The sequence below is a fragment of the Bufo bufo genome, chromosome 6, assembly GCF_905171765.1.
Source record: "Bufo bufo chromosome 6, aBufBuf1.1, whole genome shotgun sequence".
NCBI classification, from domain to species: Eukaryota; Metazoa; Chordata; class Amphibia; order Anura; family Bufonidae; genus Bufo; species Bufo bufo.
In genome coordinates this window covers 162542190-162562041 of record NC_053394.1, presented here as the reverse complement: position 1 = coordinate 162562041, position 19852 = coordinate 162542190, and the positions used below count along the sequence as shown (strand labels likewise).

Here is a 19852-nt window from a genome sequence, read left to right as displayed (position 1 = left end):
TAAAAATAAAGGTTGTCAACTTTAACTAACAGCTAAATGACAAGAGTCGGCTGTGGTGACGTTGCCCTTTGAGACTGTATGCAGTAAGAGAGAGGTTTTAAAGGTATGTAATGGCAAGGCTCCTTCCGGGTGTGCAATGATAAAATTGGTGCATGCGTTGTACAGGTCTTCTCTCCTGTGCAGGAATGAGATTCATTACCGACTACGTGCCAAAATTCTGATGTGCGGCACAGGTGTGAAATTACAGAGCCAGGATAGAGAAGGATATAGACATCTGGCCTTCTCAATATACAAGATAAAGGAGGGACTCAGTGAGAAGAGGGATGGAACTTTGGTACACGAAGAGGAAGAGGTCCGTCCTCGGTGCCCCCAAACAGGTGATTTATCTGTTAAATTCAGCTTTGGATTTTCAAGGCAAAGACACTGTTTTAATTGTCTATCCAAGCCCTACATGCCACTGTGCTTAGTTTAATATGCAAATACCATATTTCCTAAGTGTTTTATTTTTCAATTTCCCACAAGTTTCTGGCCTTAGACCTTGAAACTTCTTGAAGCCAGGGCAGTTGAGAGTCCACTATGTTTTGATACGAGATGGTAGAATACATTCAACATAAAAAGGTGTGTCTTTATTTGAACACCATGACACAAACTAGAACCAACTTCATAATTTTACCCCATGAATTCCACTGTATAACAAATGCAGGTACATTCCCCACTGCTACGCCTATTACAAGGCTGTAATATCTGGCTCCTCCTCCTTTGCTGCTTCTTCTTCATCCTCATCCTGGCTGTCCTCCACTGTGCTGTCCTCTTCTTGTTCTCCGTGACTCCATCTAGTTGTAGCATTTTCCATGCTATCCTGTGCTCTTCTCCACAGCTCTTGTGGATGGTAGACTTCACCTCCTTCTGTGCGAATCAGCTTTTTCCAGGCCACGATGAGAGCTACACAGAGGAGGATGAGCAGTAGTACCAGTATGACAACCGTGACGGTGCTGTCACTAGCCTGGTCAGAGGATAATGCTTGTGTAACTGGCAGCAGGCTGAACCATGTAGCTACTAATAGAGCACCCTGGGTAGAAAGGATGAAACAATGGAATGAATTCATTGGAATGAAATTAATCAAATTAACCTTACCCTAATTCAACAATACTAACTCCTTCAATTCCACAATCTGCCAGTTTATTGGATGCGAAATTTTATTAACTGGTGTCATAGTATTTTTATTATTAACCCCTTCAGGACCCTGCGATTTTTCACCCCCTGCCTTTCCCAGAGCCATGACTTTTTTTTATTTTTCCATCCACTTAGTCAGATGAGGGTTTGTACTTTCTAATGGCACCATTTAATTTTTTAACTTTATAGGTTTCATTTTTATGGTGTTCCCTATTTTAATGCAAAAAAAAACCAAAAAACTTTGAAATGTTTTTTTTTTTTTCCTTTCTATTGCCATATAACATTTTTATATTTATGTCTATAGAGCTTTGTGAAGGCTCATTTTTTTGAGGGGTGATATGTACTTTTCAATGATACCATCTTGGAGTGTGTTTTAAGTTTTGATCACTTTTTATTACATTTTGGTTTTTTTCCGCCATATTATGGCCAATCGCAGATATTAGACCTGGGCCTCTGCTGTTTAACCACCTCCGGACCGCCTAACGCAGGATCGCGTCTGAATGAACGTCTGAATGAAGACGTCTGAATGAAGCCTTACAGGGGCGTGATCAATGACTGTGGTTATCACCCCATATAGACTCCCTGATCACCCCCCTGTCATTGATTACACCCCTGTCATTGATTACCCCCCTGTAAAGCTCCATTCAGATGTCCGCATGATTTTTAAGGATCCACTGATAGATGGATAGGATCCGCAAAACGCATACGGACGTCTGAATGAAGCCTTACAGGGGGGTGATCAATGACTGTGGTTATCACCCCATATAGACTCCCTGATCACCCCCCTGTCATTGATTACACCCCTGTCATTGATCAACCCCCTGTAAAGCTCCATTCAGATGTCCGCATGATTTTTACGGATCCACTGATAGATGGATCGGATCCGCAAAACGCATACGGACGTCTGAATGAAGCCTTACAGGGGCATGATCAATGACTGTGGTTATCACCCCATATCGACTCCCTGATCACCACCCTGTCATTGATCACACCCCTGTAAAGCTCCATTCAGACGTCCGCATGATTTTTACGGATCCACTGATAGATGGATCGGATCCGCAAAACGCATACGGACGTCTGAATGAAGCCTTACAGGGGCGTGATCAATGACTGTGGTTATCACCCCATATAGACTCCCTGATCACCCCCCTGTCATTGATTACACCCCTGTCATTGATCAACCCCCTGTAAAGCTCCATTCAGATGTCCGCATGATTTTTACGGATCCACTGATAGATGGATCGGATCCGCAAAACGCATACGGACGTCTGAATGAAGCCTTACAGGGGCGTGATCAATGACTGTGGTTATCACCCCATATAGACTCCCTGATCACCCCCCTTTCATTGATTACACCCCTGTCATTGATCAACCCCATGTAAAGCTCCATTCAGATGTCCGCATGATTTTTACGGATCCACTGATAGATGGATAGGATCCGCAAAACGCATACGGACGTCTGAATGAAGCCTTACAAGGGCGTGATCAATGACTGTGGTTATCACCCCATATAGACTCCCTGATCACCCCCCTGTCATTGATTACACCCCTGTCATTGATCAACCCCCATTCAGATGTCCGCATGATTTTTACGGATCCACTGATAGATGGATCGGATTTGCAAAACACATACAGGCGTCTCCCTGGAGCCTTCCAGGGGGGGTGATCACCCCATATAGACTCCCTGATCACCCCCCTGTCATTGATCACCCCCCCTGTCATTGATCACCCCCCCCTGTCATGCTGCATTCAGATGTCCGTATGATTTTTACGGATCCACGGATACATGGATCGGATCCGCAAAACACATACGGACATCTGAATGGAGCCTTACAGGGGGGTGATCAATGACAGGGGGTGATCACCCCATATAGACTCTCTGATCACCACCCCTGTCATTGATCACCCCCCTGTCATTGATCACCCTCTGTAAGGCTCCATTCAGACATTTTTTTGGCCCAAGTTAGCGGAATTATTTTTTTTTTTCTTACAAAGTCTCATATTCCACTAACTTGTGTCAAAAAATTAAATCTCACATGAACTCACCATACCCCTCACGGAATCCAAATGCGTAAAAAATTTTTGACATTTATATTCCAGACTTCTTCTCACGCTTTAGGGCCCCTAGAATGCCAGGGCAGTATAAATACCCCACATGTGACCCCATTTCGGAAAGAAGACACCCCAAGGTATTCCGTGAGGGGCATATTGAGTCCATGAAAGATTGAAATTTCTGTCCCAAGTTAGCGGAAAGGGAGACTTTGTGAGAAAAAAATAAAAAATATAAATTTCCGCTAACTTGTGCCAAAAAAAAAAAAATTCTATGAACTCGCCATGCCCCTCATTGAATACCTTGGGGTGTCTTCTTTCCAAAATGGGGTCACATGTGGGGTATTTATACTGCCCTGGCATTCTAGGGGCCCCAAAGCGTGAGAAGAAGTCTGGTATCCAAATGTCTAAAAATGCCCTCCTAAAAGGAATTTGGGCACCTTTGCGCATCTAGGCTGCAAAAAATTGTCACACATCTGGTATCGCCGTACTCAGGAGAAGTTGGGGAATGTGTTTTGGGGTGTCATTTTACATATCCCCATGCTGGGTGAGAGAAATATCTTGGTCAAATGCCAACTTTGTATAAAAAAATGGGAAAAGTTGTCTTTTGCCAAGATATTTCTCTCACCCAGCATGGGTATATGTAAAATGACACCCCAAAACACATTCCCAAACTTCTCCTGAATATAGCGATACCACATGTGTGACACTTTTTTGCAGCCTAGGTGGGCAAAGGGGCCCATATTCCAAAGAGCACCTTTAGGATTTCACAGGTCATTTACCTACTTACCACACATTAGGGCCCCTGGAAAATGCCAGGGCAGTATAACTACCCCACAAGTGACCCCATTTTGGAAAGAAGACACCCCAAGGTATTCCGTGAGGGGCATGGCGAGTTCCTAGAATTTTTTATTTTTTGTCACAAGTTAGTGGAAAATGATGATTTTTTTTTATTTTATTTTTTTCTTACAAAGTCTCATATTCCACTAACTTGTGACAAAAAATAAAAACTTCCATGAACTCACTATGCCCATCAGCGAATACCTTGGGGTGTCTTCTTTCCAAAATGGGGTCACTTGTGGGGTAGTTATACTGCCCTGGCATTCTAGGGGCCCAAATGTGTGGTAAGGAGTTTGAAATCAAATTCTGTAAAAAATGACCAGTGAAATCCGAAAGGTGCTCTTTGGAATATGGGCCCCTTTGCCCACCTAGGCTGCAAAAAAGTGTCACACATCTGGTATCTCCGTATTCAGGAGAAGTTGGGGAATGTGTTTTGGGGTGTCATTTTACATATACCCATGCTGGGTGAGAGAAATATCTTGGCAAAAGACAACTTTTACCATTTTTTTATACAAAGTTGTCTTTTGCCAAGATATTTCTCTCACCCAGCATGGGTATATGTAAAATGACACCCCAAAACACATTCCCCAACTTCTCCTGAATACGGAGATACCACATGTGTGACACTTTTTTGCAGCCTAGGTGTAACAGTACAGCCTGGATCACAGCGGCTCCCTGTGACGATACGCTGACTTGCGCTCCAGCGTGGTACGCACCGGCCGTCTGCGATGATACGCTGGCTTGCGTTCCAGCGTGGAACGCAGCGACCGCATGTGTTGTTACGCTGGCTTGTGCTCCAGCGTGGAACGCAGTGGCTGCTGGGCCCTCCAGTCCCCGTCCGGCCCTTAAATAGAAGACAGGTGCTAAGCAGGGTGTTCCACTAATGGAGTGCGCACCCTGCTAGCTCCACTGCATCTGAGGACTCTGTCCACATATCCAGACCTGGATCCCTAACAACAGCGTGAAGGACTGTCTACCTTCTTGCCACTGGCTTCCCCACTGCTGGCTTCCTAGCCAGGACCAACTAACCGCAAGTATATGCCTGTTACCTGCTGTGATTAATGTCCTGGAACTCTGAGTGGGGTGGTTCCTGACTGGTGTGAGACGATACTCCCAAACCAACTCTGAACCTACTGCATACTATATACTAAACTGTGGACATGCTATACTAACTCTGAACCTACTGCATACTATATACTAAACTGTGGACATGCTATACTAACTCTGAACCTACTGCATACTATATACTAAACTGTGGACATGCTCTGAACCTACTGCATACTATATACTAAACTGTGGACATGCTATACTAACTCTGAACCTACTGCATACTATATACTAAACTGTGGACATGCTATACTAACTCTGAACCTACTGCATACTATATACTAAACTGTGGACATGTTCTGAACCTACTGCATACTATATACTAAACTGTGGACATGCTCTGAACCTATGGCATACAATATACTAAACTGAGGACATGCTATATACTAACCCTGAACCTATTGCATACTAGATACTAACTCTGAACTGTGCACAAGCTTATACTAACTTGTGACTCCTGTAATACTGGGAGACCTTCCTCTCCAGCAGTAATACTAAATAGATGGATAGCGGTAAATGATTTTGTTACCCCAAACTCTCCGCGCAAGACTGAGAGAGACGCCTGGGGTACATACTGAGTAACCGCGAATCCCACAGCCAAGAACAAGGGCAGTGGGATAATAGTGCATGTCCATTGCTTCCGCAGTTGAGATCCTAACTGATCAACTAGGTGCGTTACACTAGGTGGGCAAAGGGGCCCATATTCCAAAGAGCACCTTTCGGATTTCACTGGCCATTTTTTACAGAATTTGATTTCAAACTCCTTACCACACATTTGGGCCCCTAGAATGCCAGGGCAGTATAACTACCCCACAAGTGACCCCATTTTGGAAAGAAGACATCCCAAGGTATTCGCTGATGGGCATAGTGAGTTCATGGAAGTTTTTATTTTTTGTCACAAGTTAGTGGAATATGAGACTTTGTAAGAAAAATAAATAAATAAAAAAAATCATCATTTTCCGCTAACTTGTGACAAAAAATAAAAAGTTCTATGAACTCACTATGCCCATCAGCGAATACCTTAGGGTGTCTACTTTCCGAAATGGGGTCATTTGTGGGGTGTTTGTACTGTCTGGCCATTGTAGAACCTCAGGAAACATGACAGGTGCTCAGAAAGTCAGAGCTGCTTCAAAAAGCGGAAATTCACATTTTTGTACCATAGTTTGTAAACGCTATAACTTTTACCCAAACCATTTTTTTTTTTACCCAAACATTTGTTTTTTATCAAAGACATGTAGAACAATAAATTTAGAGCAAAATTTATATATGGATCTCGTTTTTTTTGCAAAATTTTACAGCTGAAAGTGAAAAATTTCATTTTTTTGCAAAAAAATCGTTAAATTTCGATTAATAACAAAAAAAGTAAAAATGTCAGCAGCAATGAAATACCACCAAATGAAAGCTCTATTAGTGAGAAGAAAAGGAGGTAAAATTCATTTGGGTGGTAAGTTGCATGACCGAGCAATAAATGGTGAAAGTAGTGTAGGTCAGAAGTGTAAAAAGTGGCCTGGTCTTTCAGGGTGTTTAAGCCATGGGGGCTGAGGTGGTTAAAACAGCACAAACCCAGCGGCTATGGCGCCCGCTGCTTTCATGGGCGGCTGCCATCTTTAAAGTGACGACTTTCGCTATACATGTACAGCGGAAGTCATTAAGGGGTTTATGCCTATTCACATGTCTTTTGCTCAAGAAATTTGGTACACATTTTGTACCAAAAAAAACACTGGCAGCCACACTGAAGTTTATGAAGCTCTGGCTTATAGCTGCATACATACCAAGAAAGGACATGTCCTTTCTTGGCACAGAGTCCACACGGATGCCACTGGAAACCACAGTGGGTGTCCTCCTGCAACTTAGCTCAACTACACACTGGTCTGCAGAATTCAAATTGAAAAAACGCAGCAGAAACAGGAGGACAAGAGTATCTGCCACAGAACATGTGGAATATTTTGAGTTAGTAAAATCCACCATGTGAACTAGCCCTACAGACACGTTGTTGACATGCCATCAGATAGGAACCGACTGTGTCATAAATCACTATGACGTAGTTAGTTCCAGTCAGGGGAGACATGGCCAGTCTGAGAGATGCGGCCAACACACAGACAGTGTTTCCTTTACTGAGCCCAGTCGTGTGAATTGTGGTTTCATGTGGAGGTGCAGTATGGCAATCAGTGGTAGTCTGCATGCATGTGGCTCGGCCACAATGTGTACGAGCACCCTAGGATGTTGGGGAGCTTGGTAGCTGATCCATCTTATGAAAGCATGCTTTATGTACAGAACAGGAGACCAGTCATTGCAGATTGCTGCAAGTCTTTTGTGAAGAGTCTCCTTCTCTCTTCTCTTCTCTTCTCCTTTCTTTTTCTCCTTCTGCTTTTCAGCTTCTTTCCATCTCTTCACCCACACCCCTTTTTCCCTTTCCTGCTCCTTTATGATTTATTATTGTTCATAAAGTGAATGCTTTCAGACTCTATGCAAGTTGAATATTATTTATTTGAATGCATGTTCCATGATTTGTTTGTACATTCTACAAATGTTTGAATATCTAAAGTTTATTGGATATGCATGTTTTGTGCAACTACACTGACGAGCAAAAGGGTAACAATGTTTTGAACTTTTGATTTTTAGGCTCCATATCTCACTATCCACTACAGCTTCGAACGTGAGGACTACCATCATTTTAGACATAATTATCTTGGCTATCTCATACAAAATTGGACTTGCAATTATTTAGAATATGATTATTTATGCAGATTCTTGTCATGTAACTGCATTATTACTGTTTTGCTCCTAAAATTCTAAATTTAAATTTTTATTTGTAAATCCACCTTTCGCTTTCAACACTGCCTGAATCCTTCTGGGCACGCTGTGTTTCTATTGACTTTCGTCTCATTTCTCCAAATCATCCGTTTCCAATCTTCTACTGTCCACTGTTCATACTTTTTTTTGCAAACTCGAGCCGACGCTTATGACGATATTGAGGTCAAGGCTTCTTCACCTTTTTTCGGGGCACCATTTCTGACTTGTGTAATGTGCATCGCACGGTGCTTGCATGGATGTCTGGGATCTCACTATTACAAAGCATACGAGCCACCTCCACAACTGTAAGTCACAACTGATAGACCTTGAGATGAGCCTGGATGTCCACCTCTTGATTTTGGAATGAATGGACGGAGTTAATTTCGTATTTCTTCCAACTGTCATGGCGCTCACATGATGCAGTTTTTCTTGGCTGAGATACCGCTATCGATGAGCTGGATGAGCTATTAGGGAATGTGAGAACAGGTTGTAATTTGTAGTATACAAGAAGGAAAAGATTATTCCACCACCAGGAGCAAAACAGTAACAATGCAGTTACATGACAAGAACCTGCATAACTAATCATATGCTAAATAGCTGCAAGTCCAATTCATGTATGAGATAGCCAAGATGATTGTCTATATAATGATGGTAGTCTCACGTTTGAAGCTGTAGTGGGTGGTGAGATATGGAGCCTGAAATTCAAAATTTCCAAACATCGTTACCCTTTTGCTCGTCAGTGTATGTTCTGTTTACTTATCAATAAAAAGAGAATTTCTAAAAAAAATTTTTTTAAAAAGACATGACCACCCAGATCAGGAATCTGAACGGGACATTTATACTAGTTTCAGTGCCTAGAAAGAGGACAAAATATGTTTGTTTGCAGACAATATACTGATATATTTAAAGAATTCATCAGAAAGCTTAAAGGGAGTTATGCAGATTTGGTTATTTCTTAGGAGTACAGATGAACTGTGCAAAATCTCTACTGTTACCAGTAAAGGATCAAGTAATAAATTATATGGGTCCCTTAAAAGTACTTACAGCTGGAGAAAAATTCTAATTCCTAGGGGTAAATAGTTTAACAGATCCAATGAAATATGTTGAATTAACTGTTATACTGTTGTTGAATAGAAATAATGCACTGGGTAACAGCGACTGCTGTGCGACGCTGTTCCCCTGCTTACCGCCGCGGTCCCGGGCACCGCGTTCTTCGGTGATCGGTGGCCAGTGCTTCCCAGTTTCCGCTGCAGTCCGGGACACTCTGTTTGTGTGAGTGATGTTGCTTCTGAGGATTCCGCTCCACAGCTTCCATTCAGCCCTGGACACAGCATGTGTTCGGCTGGTTTCATGTGTCACTGCTCTAAGGGCGGTACGCATCACTCCCTGGGCTGGGTTGGGTCAGGTGACCTCATTGTCCAACCCTGGCTCTCCTACACATACTTAAGGGACTCAGCCCTTTTCCCAGATGCCTGAGTGTCAAGGTCCTAGTCTGTTGATAAAGAGCTTGATAACCACTTGTGTTCCTGATCTATACTTCCTCCCTGGACTCTGCTTATCGTCTGATCCCTGCCTGTTTGCTTTGTCTCTCCCATTGCCGACCCAGATTGCCTGACCTGTACCTGTGCCGTCTGTCCTGACCTGCTTGTCTGACTACGCCTCTGCCTCATCCTTCGGTTCCTGCTTTGTTGCTCCTGGTAACGACCCTGCCTGTCTACCACGCCTGTACTGCTGGTACCTATCTCAAGTATCCACCTGGACCAGCTGCTACTGACTCTGGAACTGCTCTGGAGTGGCACCTGGCAACTACCCTAACGGCCCAAGTCTATCCTCACCATCAGAGGCTCTAGCGAAGACCAGGTAGTTGCTTAGTCACGCCCCTCCAGGGTACAGCCAGTCAGTAGCACAGTGGGTTCACATCCGCTGATCCGTGATAGTACACTCAGGCCATGGACCCCGCTGGTCATCCCAAGGCTGTCGTTCATGATCTGTTACAGGAATTAAAGTGCCAGAGCGAACAGCAGGATGTCTTGATGCAGTTCATGCAAAATGTTGCTGCCTGTCTGGATGCCATCTCTTCTCCAGCCACTGCAGGATCACCAGTCGCTGCTACCCCTACTACAACTACACCGGTGAATCCAGATCAGAGTAGTGTTGGGTGCGAATATTCGAATTGCGAATTTTAATCGCGAATATCGCCAATTCAAGAATTTGCAAAAATTTTGAATATAGTGATATATATTCGTATTCGCGAATATTCTAGATTTTTTTTTTCATCTGAACCCATGACCCCTCCCTGCTTCTTGCTTGTGGGCCAATGAGAAGGCTGCAATGTCTTTGTCTGAGCTTAGCAACATCCCTAGCAACCAATAGGAAAGTTGCCTACCCCTTACTATATAAGAACCTCCCCAGCAGCTATTTTCTGAATTTTTTTTGTAGTTCTGAGAGTGACAGCAGTGTCATTGCTGTGCTCTGTGCTTTGCTGTGTCATTACATTAGATAGTTAGTGAGTTCGTTAGTTAGCTTATATATATAATACAGATAGTTAGTGGGACATAGTCAGTGTAGGTTAGATCGTGACAGTGGCGTGCCCAGGTTGTTTGGCACCCGGGACGGGTCATTTCTCTGGCTCCCCCTCCCCCCCCAATACATGGCCACATACCTCTTAAATCCAGGGACATCTCCTGTCATGTAGACCTTCTCTTTCCTCTTCTCCTCCTCTTTCAGCCACATCTCGTCGCTACAGAGTTTGCAACACAGACACGTTAGATTTCAAAATTTTTCCATCAACCTCCCCATCCTGGTGTCCCCACAGTGTCATCCTGCTGCCACCCCCAATACAGTGCCCGTTGTGCCCCCCAATGCCCCAGGTACTATACTGCTGAAAAAATAGTGACCCTAATAGACATAATAGGGGTCATTTATCAAACTGGTGTAAAGTAGAACTGGATTTCCAAAAGAGCTGTCAAATATGAAAGGTGGAATCTGATTGGCTGCTATGGGCAACTAAGCCAGTTCTACTTTACACCTGTTTGATAAATTAGCCCAAATGTCCCTATAGTGTCTACAGCAGCTATAATGTCCCCTAGAGTGCACCCAGTAATAATAACACCCTATATTGTGCTCCAGGTAATAATCCCTGTATAGTGTCTCCAGAAATAATAGAATTGCCCCTGCAGTGCCTCCCCAATAGCAACGTCCCCCACGCTGCCCCCATACAGTAATTTGCCCCCACACTGCCCCATACAGTAATTTCTCCCACATTGCCCCACACACAGTAGTGTCCCCCACACAGTAGTGTTCCCCACACTGCCCCCCACACAGTGGTGTCCCCCACACTGCCCCCATACTGTAGTGTCCCCCACACTGCCCCCATACAGTAGTGTCCCCCATACAGTAGTGTCCTCCAAACTGCCCCCATACAGTAGTGTCCCCCACAGTCCCCCACACAGTAGTGTCCCCCACACTGCCCCCCACACAGTAGTGTCCCCCACACAGTAGTGTCCGTCCCACAGTAGTGTCCCCCACACTGTCCCCATACAGTAGTGTCCCCCACACTGCCCCCACACAGTAGTGTCCCCCACACTGCCCCCCACAAAGTAGTGTCCCCCACATTGCCCTTATAGTAATTTTCCCCCCACATAGTAATCCCTCCCATAATAATTTGCCCCCACGTAGTATCCAACCATATTTCCCCCCCCCACGTCCCCCTGTGTGCACCCCCCTCATGTCCCACAAAGTTGGCACATAAAATAAAATAAAAAAATTTGCCCCCACACAGTATCCCACCATATTTTCCCCCCACACGTCCTCCTGTGTGCACCCCGGCCCCCTTATGTCCCCCAAAGTTGGCACATAAAATAAATAAAAAAATAATAAAAAATAAAATAAAAGCTAAATACTCACCTGCGCTTGCTCGCAGAGTCCCGGCACAGGCGCGCGCGATGACGCCATCACGTGCACCTGCGCCGGGATTTCACTACAACATAGGCTTCAGGCCTACGCGGTGATCGGCGGCGGGGCAGGGAACTATGCGCTTCGCTCCCTGCCCCGCCGCAGTATGTGGGTGTCAGCGCTTCAGCAATGAGCGCTTCCATCTGTATTGATGGAAGCGCTCATTGCTTCTTGGCCTGCTGGCACCCCTGTGAGAGCCGGCACCCGGGGCGGACCGAATTCCCCCCCCCCCCCCACACCTGGGCACGCCAGTGGATCGTGATATAGTGTAGCTGATAGTCTCCAGTGCAGGGTGGTAGGTACTGCTGTCCATACATATATGCTACAGACATAGTGCTGTGATGTCACAAGTTCACAATACTTAGTGCACCAATCAGTAATATGTAGTCAGACCTGCTAAAATGTGAAGTTGCACGTATTGCGCCAAAATATGAGCATAATTAATTGCCCAAACTTGCGCAATTGCAAATATATTGGAGCACTCTATCTAATTATAAAGCTATTGTAATGTTCTGTCGTGCCAACCATTTTCTCAAGTCTCAGGAATCATCTAGCAGCTTGAAAAATGTAGCAAAAGAGACCCACACCTGTATTGCGCGCGCAACTTTCACTAACTAACTTTTTGCAAAACTTTTGATATGTCAGAGACATATCAAAAGTTTTGATTGGTGGGGATCTGAGCACTAAGACCCTCACTGATCCCTAGAATGAGGTGAGAAAAGCTTGCACATATTGTGCTCTTTCTCTTCGCTACAGAGTATGAAATCGAGACAGCCCATAAACTTATGAAGCCCGTCTCGTGCAGTGAGGAGAGACATTGCACTTCTCATCCGTCGTTCTACAGCTCTCAGACCCCCACCAATCAAAACTTTTGATATGTCTCTATGATGATTATAATGCTGGTAGCATACATTTAATCTCTCAGGTGCCATGTTCAGTTGTGACCACGGCATCTGATGCAGTTTCCCTTGAAAGCGATGTGCTCCTAGGGCCCAGGGCCGGTACAAGGCAGGGGCCGAAGGAGCGGGTGCCCTGGGCGCTACCATTTGCGGACAGGAGGGGGGCGCAGGTGAAGTGCCAGCAGCAGTGGCGTCGCCAGGGGGGGGCCAGAGGGGGCCACGGCCCCCCCTACATCATGCTGTGCCCCCCCATGTGCCCCCCCAACTAAAATGACCCCCCCCCCCCCAAGTGAGCAGCCGCCGCCGGGCACAGGGAGATGAGCGCTTCCATTGCGCTCATCTCCATTGTAAACTGTCTGTGCCAGCGGAGGTGCAGGGGAGGGAGAGGCGTGTCCCTTCCCTTTCCTCTGATAGGCTGCAGGCAGGCACCGAAGTGGAGGAGAGGCCCCGCCCCCTAATTACTCCTGTTTACCTTTCTAAAGCTAAAGGACCTTTGATGATGTCATCACAGGTCCTGTAAGGGAACTGCACAGTGTAAAGTGTAGTTCCCAGGTTAGAACAGTGCATCTGCCAGGACCTGTGATGACATCATCTTCAACATCACAGGTCCTGCAGAATCTAGCAAAGGAACTGCACCAAAAATGGTGTAGTTCCTAGGTTTCAAAGGTACATCTGCCAGGACCTGTGATGACATCATCACAGGTCCTTCAACCCCTAACAGCAAGTATTAAAAGTTCACAAGCAGCTCTGTATTGATCCATACAGACTGGAATGGAGAGGTAAGAGGAGGTCCTCCACTTTTCATCATTTACCCCCCCCCCCCTCCATGCCCTGTTTTTACTCATTGCTCACTCATGTATACTACTTCAGACAGTTACCACTACCTCATGTACCTCACAGTGACTATAATGCATAACTGACCACATATTTCTATAAACACTGCATCTACAGTATTATACCTTCTATGTGTCACATCAATACACTGCTCTGTATATATATATATATATATATATATATACACACACACATACATGCACACACACTGCATATATTACACAGTATTATACATGCAATATGTACAGATATATAGTATATACCGCAGTGCACTGATATGTGAGGTATGAGGTATAATAGATGCTGTGTGTACAGATATCAGTACACTTCTGTATATACTATATATGTGAGGTACGAGGTATAATAGATGCAGTGTGTACAGATATATAGTATATACAGCAGTGTACTGATATGTGAGGTACGAGGTGTCAATACACTGCTGTATTTACTATATACCTGTACACACTGCATCTATTATACCTCGTACCTCACATATTACACTACTGTATATACTGTATACACTGCATATATTATACCCCGTACCTCACATATCAGTACACTGCTGTATATACTATATACCTGTACACACTGCATCTATTATACCCTGTACCTCACATATCAGAACACTAGGGAATATACTATATACCTGTACACACTGCATCTATTATACCTCGTACCTCACATATTACACTACTGTATATACTGTATACACTGCATATATTATACCCCGTACCTCACATATCAGTACACTGCTGTATATACTATATACCTGTACACACTGCATCTATTATACCCTGTACCTCACATATCAGAACACTAGGGAATATACTATATACCTGTACACACTGCATCTATTATACCGCGTACCTCACATAACTGTACACTGCTGTATATAATATACATCTGCATCTATTATACCTCTTTTGTGTGCCAGGGCTGTTTTGTAATCCCATTCCGGCCCTGATGGCATAAATTATAAAACGCAGCAGCAAGAATAGTTCATGGAACAAAGGGAGGGGCTATAAAAGGGGAATGGGGGCCCAATTTAGATTCCTGCTATGGGGCCCAGTGATTTTTATGTACGCCCCTGGCTGCAGGCACTAGGCCGGCAGCCTATCAGAGGCCGGCGCAATGACGTCATCGTGCCGCCTGAGCCTTACATTACAGCGTGGGACACAGGAAGAGGCTGCATCGCATCGCTGACACTTAGGTAAGTATAAGTGTTTTTTTTTTGTTTTTTTTTTACAATAGTGTTACTGGCACATTGGGGGGGCTTATTACAAAACTGGCACATGATGATGGGGGGGACTTTATACTGGCACATGATGATGGGGGGGAACTTTATAGTGTCTGTGACTTTCAAAGTCCCACAGTCCTTTGTTCTATTGCTTCAAGTATATTCTTGTTTTGAAACAACATTGATTCTTTCTTAAAAACGGGGGGGGGGGGGGGGGGGGCGCAGTTTGCCATCTTCGCCCTGGGCACCAAATGGCCTTGTCCCAGCCCTGCTAGGGCCTGAACGGCTCCCCCGGTATGGTAATCGGGGGACCCATTCATTGTTAGCGATAGGTTTCTTCAGAAAGACCAAGACTATGCTGTTGTAGTTCCTATGGAACCCTCGCAAGTATCAGATCTTCAAAAGAACATAGCAAAACTGCTATGAATTCCAATGGCAATGAAAGTTATGGGAACCTTGGATTAAGTTTATTGAAAAAGATGGGAGAGAGGGGGAGAAAAAGAAAAAAAGAAAATAGGGGGAAAGAGAATGAAATATTCTGTTATTTCTTTATCACTCTTTGCAGTTGCCAACTGGTCTGCTTCTGGGATGGATTTTTTGCGGGATTACAAAGTATTCTTTTTTATTCATTTTGTTTGTTGCTATATATGAAATAAAGTAAAATTTGACCAGTTTTGATGCATTGTAAAACTACTATGCAGCATTTTACACATGGATGTCCATGTAGTTTTGCATCTAAAGACCCCTTTTCACTACCCAATGTTCGGGCAGATGGGACACTAATACAGTTAAGGGCCATGGTGGAGCTGGGTCCCTGTCTTATCATTCCTCCTTTTGTAGGCCACATGCCACATTAAACCTGTGTCCTATAGGACAATGGACCAAGCACAGGATGTCTGCACCCCAGGGCTGGCGGCACAATGACATCACTCTATTAAGCTGTCTACGCCAGGGGTATTAGACCCTGCTAACTGTGCATAGAGGAACATGACTTGCTATAAACATTTGGGGATCGAAGCAAGGTGATTACAAGTTTTATAAGGGCCACAAGTGGCATTTTTATATATTAAGGGGCTCATGGGACAATAAAATATATATTATGCGGGCACAAGGGGCATTACTATATGTTAAGGGGGAACAATGGGACATTACTATAAACTAAGGGGTCACAAGGATTACTATATATAGTAAGGGGGCAAAATGGCTGCTAATTATATATTATGGGAGCACAAGGGACAATTTGTTTAGGGGGCACAATGAGCATGATTATATATAGTAAGGGAGCACAATGGGACATTATTATTTATTAAGGGGGCACAAAGGGCATTATTATTTACTAAGATGGTTTAATGACACTGTTGTTTTTTTGGGGTGCTTTTTATCTGCCACTATTATTTAGGGGGTGTAATTGTAGTTATGACAACATTATATCTGAAATGCAGTATTTGCTAGAAAAGTAAGGAGCCAAAGGTATCTTTGTTGTAAACTCTGTCGACACATCAAGGATGAAAGAAGTCATCATGGTGGTCTGTGCTAGATGGAATGTTTAGGTCAAGTACGAATAGTAAAAGAGTTTCAGGAGAGTTTTGAACAGGAATGCCCGTACAAAAATGGTTTTATGTACAAATTTCCAGAAGTGGCGCAAGACAGTACATTGTCACCAAATATGGATCATAGTTCCCTCTTCTGTGTGACATCTCCAGCAGCGGTCAGACACTGTAGGAAACCACTGATGGAGAAGCGCGGGCACCCTGTACCACCTGGATAGGATTTTATAACTTGTTTCCTGGGCCTTAGTAGAGACCAGCGCTTTATGGGACAAGAGAAAACTCTTATTCCACCGAGGCAGAGTGAACTGTATACCTATATCTCGCTCCCAGGCCTGACAGAAGGGGGGGGGGAGCTGTAAGGAACGTTGATTTAATAGTAGTTTATATATAATATCCAATTCCAGCAAGATCAATAGACATTGATGTAATGGGGGTAGGTATATAGCAGAATATCCAGCGTTGAAACAAAAACCCCTTAAAAATACAAATACTTTATTGGTATGCGTTAAAAGGATCCCATGGGGGTCCACTAGATAATTACTAGTAGGTGTACACACAAAAAAAATTGACCAATAGCCACATCCAGAAATAAATATACCTGGTATATTTATTTCTGGATGTGGCTATTGGTCAATTTTTTGGGGGGTTTTTGTTTCAACGCTGGATATTATATATAATATCCGAAATACCGCTGAGAGGGCTATGCACCTTTGTTCTAATGCTGTGAGTTTTTGATTTCATGTGTGGGACTTATTGATAGAAGAGTAGAAGTCAGGTGTGTAGCTAAAGGTTCATGGGCCCTGGTGGAAGAGTTCAGCTTGGGCCCCCCTTCCCTCAGTGCTATGTGGCCAGGGGCAGGGAAGCACATAGGCTTCGTGCTGGCTGAGGCAAAAATTTTAATGCCACCCCCCCCATGCCAAATTCTTGACCTAACCCCTTCCCTCCAGCCAGAGGTGTAACTTGACCAGCATGCACTTTCTTCTTATGTGGGGCACAAGTTTTTTTGGGCCCCCTTAGGCTCCTGGGCCCGGTAGCAACTGCTACCTCTGCACCCTCTATAGCTACGCCCCTGATAGAAGTGCTGTAGTTGCAGGTACTCAAAGAAACTACGTGGTAAAGGGGAGGGGGGGGGGGTCCCTAGCAGTTTAGCCAGGGGTTTCAGGGAAGAGCCCGAGAGGACATGGCAAAATCAAAGTGGGTGTGTTTTCGTACCATTGAGGAAGGGATGAGGTGAGTGCCCTGGAGGGAAAAGCGTATTGTCAGTGATTGGGACCATGGGACCTTTAGGATCAATGAGAGAGGTGTGACAGTTTATGGATGCTAATATCGCAAAGGTGTGATGGGCCAGGAAAGTAAGCTTAGAAGAGGTGGAGCGTGAAGTGCCTGTTAACCACGGGAGTACTGTTAAAGTGCAAGGGGGAGGAATTGTGCGCTACATGTACCCAGTGGTCTGTGCAGGAAAGAGAAGCCCAGGGGACACTGTATTAAAGACCTGAAGCAAGAAAGGGGAGAGAGAAGTAAAGAAGGACTTGTAAAACCTGGCTGTAAACCCATCCGGGCCTGGGCTCTTGCCCCCTGGTAGAGATCTGAGGACCGCTTGGAGTTCGGCTTCTGTGAATGGCGCTTCTACGCTAACAGACTCCAATTCAGATAACCTAGGGGGCTGAGAGAGGGGTTCAGACATATGGTCAGGTTGCGCTGGGGAGGGGCTGGGTAAGTTGTAGAGCTCAGAGTAGAAAGAGTAAAAGGAAGAAGCAATTTCTGTAGTGGTGTGTACCATTCGGTCCGCAGAGGTTTTAATAGTGGAGATGTGTGAAGTGGCCAATTGTCCCCTGAGAGCCCTTGCCAGCAAACGCCCACTCTTGTTTCCAAATTCGTAGACATAATTGAATCATGCGCTTATAAGACGTCTCTAGGAGGCGTTTAGCATCTAGACGTACATTATTAAGATAACAAAGAGTCGGCAAGGAAAGTGCTCGTTTATGGGCAAGATCCAAGGAGGCAACCTTCTGTAGCGCAAGTTTAAGGGAATGTGCTTTCTCCTTCTTGAGACGGGAGCTGTGTTTGATTAGAACCCCGCTCAGAACACATTTCAAGGCTTCCCATTGATGTGGAAGGGTCTGCGCTGTGATCAGAGAGAAAGTTAGTGATGGTGGTAGCCAGGTCCGCAGCACATACCGAATCAAGAAGGAGCGATTCATTCAGGCGCCAGGTCCACTCGCGTTTGGCGAGGAAAGGGAGTCTTAAGGTGCAGAATACCGGGGCGTGGTCTGACCACAGAATATTGACTATTTGTGTAGAATCCAGCCATGAAAGGGCCGATTGTTGAAGTAAGATGTAAACTATGCGGCTATAAGAGGAGTGAGGGGCAGAATAGAAAGTGTAGTCCTTGTCCACCGGATGTTGGAGGCCACATGAGTCATATAATTGTAGTTGGAGTAGTGCTCTTTTGACTTTTTTAATGGTCGAGTAGGGAAGGGAAGCGCGTCCAGTTGAGTTATCAAGCGTGGGGTCCAGGGTTAGATTAAAATCGCAGCAGAATACAACAATTCCGCGAATGAGGGGCAACGCCGTGTCAACTAAGTCTAGGATAAAGGAGGCCTGGTTCTGATTGGGGGAATAAGCGTTAAGAAATGTAAATTCACGGCCGCCAATCAAAAGCGTAATAATCAGGTACCTGGCCCCAGGATCGGCAGTACAACTCAGCACCTGATGAGGCAAGGATTTATGGATCACTATGGCGACTCCTTTTGTTTTGTTCACCGGGTTATTTGCGAGGTGCCAAGTGGTATAGTGCTGATGACGGATGCCAGGGACACCACCCTCCTTGAAGTGTGTTTATTGAAAACAAACAATGTGTACCTTCTGGCGGTGAAAGTGATGAAGTACTTGGGCTCTCTTCTCAGGGGTGTTAAGCCCCTTCGCGTTAAAGGACGCTATCTTGAGTGACATCATACCTGTGGGGGGGGAGAACACAAGGAACAAGGGAGTGGGAGAACAAATAGAGAACAAGAAAAGAGTAGAAGAAAAAACAACCACAATGAGAGAGAGAAAAGAGGAGGTGGGTAACTAGTGTGACCAAAAGGTCTGTAGAGACAGTCACCAAGGTCTGAACAGCCCTGGGGGAGTGTCTCGAACTATTGGGGGGAAGTTACAGCCCGAGAAGAGCAGGCATGCTACATACCCTGTCAAAGTAAACTGTCAGGTCTTTATCACCAACTGCTAAGAGGGAGCAGAAGAAGCAAAGAGATGCAAGGCGAGAAAAGGAGAAGAGCTGCAGTGGCTACAAAGCATCAGTCTCAATTAGGAACAGTAGGCAGTCTTTCAGGTGATGGAATTGAATGGGGATCCTTGTCGGGGACCAGCTTATTGTCGCCGTCGTTGCCCACGAGGGGTTGACTTGCTCAGTCCAGGAG

At 44.8% G+C, this 19852-nt stretch overlaps 1 long non-coding RNA gene across 1 annotated transcript in view; it reads right to left on the bottom strand.

Annotated features, from left to right (window-relative positions):
- Window positions 1–371: 371 nt before the first annotated feature.
- LOC121003083 overlaps window positions 372–19852 on the bottom strand; it is a 44166-nt gene continuing 24685 nt past the window's right edge. The window contains exon 4 of the long non-coding RNA XR_005779410.1: window positions 372–1069. This is a non-coding gene — a long non-coding RNA (uncharacterized LOC121003083). The remainder of the gene's footprint in view (window positions 1070–19852) is intronic.